The sequence below is a fragment of the Amblyomma mixtum genome, chromosome 3, assembly GCF_055824585.1.
Source record: "Amblyomma mixtum isolate Tamu chromosome 3, ASM5582458v1, whole genome shotgun sequence".
NCBI lineage: Eukaryota > Metazoa > Arthropoda > Arachnida > Ixodida > Ixodidae > Amblyomma > Amblyomma mixtum.
In genome coordinates this window covers 386515082-386517643 of record NC_143014.1, presented here as the reverse complement: position 1 = coordinate 386517643, position 2562 = coordinate 386515082, and positions in this window count along the sequence as shown.

Sequence of the window (2562 nt, the reverse complement as noted above, 5' to 3'; positions counted from 1 at the left end):
CGTGCCTCACAAGCAGCTTCGAATCACACGTCTACATATAACTTTTTTTTTCTCGAATGCGTGCATTTAATTCAAGATTTGATGAGACGGAAAGTTTAGGAGCAAATCAGAGATCATTTACAGCACGCACTAAAGCAAATGGCGACGACGTCAGTTGTGGCAAGAAAGATGCGCTTCGCTGCGGCCACAGGAAAATGATGAGGGCGAGGCTGGCCAGGCAGCTCGCGCTTCTTAATTTTTGTGGGTAGCAAGGGTGGCTGAGGCAGGTACTTGCCTCTAGCACGAATACTTTCAGTAGCGGCCGGCTTCACATAGTTCAACGACACGTTTAAGAAAGCGGCTTACCTGTGTTGGAATGGGCAAGCGTTCCCCGCAAGAAAAATTATCCTGTCCAACCATGTTAGTGACTACACGCTCAGCATGGTGCGCTCTGCATTTCTGCAGCGCAGTCTGCCTACTGAGGTTTTATTCCATCAAAGAGTCCATACGAACCGTGAAGATATGGCACAAATTAAATTCCACATGCAGCCCTAATCCCGAACTCTTGTTAGCTTACGAAGGTTTTTTTTTTTATATCTACCAAGAAAAGCTTAGTAAGTTCGGATTTGGATGTTAGAGGGTTCACCTTCCGAAAAAGATTATCTTTATTATGAGGCCATTCATGAATTTCAAAGTTTTACGCCAGCAATACTCTCCGAGGCTATTACGCGTTAGCGTTGAAATTCCCTTTCTGCAGAAAGTTCAGCCACGGTGTTGAGCGATGAAGCAGGTATCCCACATGTAACCTAGGTCACGTGACCTGTAATAATAATGTTTATTTTGCCACCATGCAGAACATGATGGAAGGGTGCCCATAGTAAAGCTGTCTTCTACACAGCTTGACTACGCCATGGGCACCCGGCCTTAACACTTGGCGGCATACAGTGGTGGCTAACAACATGAGATAATACAATGCGTGCAATAGACAATTATACGCCGTTTAGGGATAATTATACAATAACAGATAAAACAAAACAAACGCCAAACAAAGAAACAAAACCAACACTGGTTTTTACACAGTTCTCAGTGAAGATGAGACAAAAATAAAGCTAGAGCCGACGTCATGCGACATCATGACAACCTGCCCGCCGTGGCAGATGGAAGTAAAATTATTGATTGCTTGCGAGAGGCTGCTCGGGGAGAGCAATGTGGACAGGAGTGGTAAACTTCCATACACACAACTGTCCAGCAAATGCAGACGCCAGCGCCACTTCCATTCATATATCGTCTGCAGGGACGCACACTGTAGCGTCGTGCCGTCGTCATGAATGCCGTATCGAGCAGAAAAAGCTTCATCCCCGAGCAGGATTGAAACCACTGCCAGCGAAGAAGAGCAGCGTCGTGTCACGGTTCCTCGAACAATTCGGCTACAGCGGCAATCTTATAACGCGGTACATTTCACCTTCAGTCGCCAGGTGCGCTGCAGTAGGCGAAACAGAAGCTTACCGGAGTTTCTCGCCTACAAGCCCCACCGGTTGCTGTGTTTGAAACAGCCGCTTGTCGGAGCAGTGGCGCATCTCCCGCGCTGTGTGAATGGGAAGTACAGAATTGCCATGCCTGGTACGTCATACCCAGGGGACCCCAAACGGGCTCAAGGCTCCAAATAACGCTATCGCATCATGATCTTAAGGCGGTGCTCTTAAGTGTGCCCTCAGGTTTTACCTACCGTCTGATCTTCTGAACTTCCACATTGGCGCGCTCCGCATCAACCTTCTCAGCCCTCTCTTTGAATGCTGCACTCCCAGTTGACTCTTGTTTTACCTCTGATAAATGACTTTGATCGAGCAGGTGTTGAACAGGCTGTTCTACCTTGTCGACCATGTCCATGAAAAATAGAATAATTATCTGGTTAATTTCGGCTATCCCGATAAGCTTGCTCCTACTTCTGTCGGAACACTTAAATTGGGCTTCTTTTTCTTGTGCAAATTAGGAAATTATTTCGCCCCTCATAGCTTATAACGTGAGATGTTTGCCACTTCCAATTTTTTCCTCTTCCCATCTGAAGCCTTAAAAATGACTTAGTTATGGAAATTCCGTGGCTAAGATAAGATGAATAATCACATAATCGCATTGGCAGCTTTTGAAGGACAGTATTCTCCAGAGGCACCTGGTTACAAAGTGAAAACACATCGGAATATTACATAGAAGAAATGTATTCACAAACACAGCAACTGAGGAAGAGTGGTTAGAAAGATTCATCAGCAGCAAGCCAGGAACGATGATGTGGGCAGAATTTTAAAGAAAAAAGCTTACTCTGAGATCGTGCCAATCTGCAAGGCTTGGGCGCCGGGATTAAACGCGTTGCCGCAATTATCACCACCACCGTTCAGCTAAAGTCACATAGGTACACATTCTTACACTCTGCACACTCAAGAAGCGCAGTGTCACTGTTAACACTACGCGCAAACTGCGCGGCTGATTTCCTTTCATAGGACAGCACGTCCAGAGTGTCCTGACACGGCGCGGCTACCGGACGACGACCAAACAGAACTTCAAGCCAGTCTTCTCGATGCATGCAAAGGC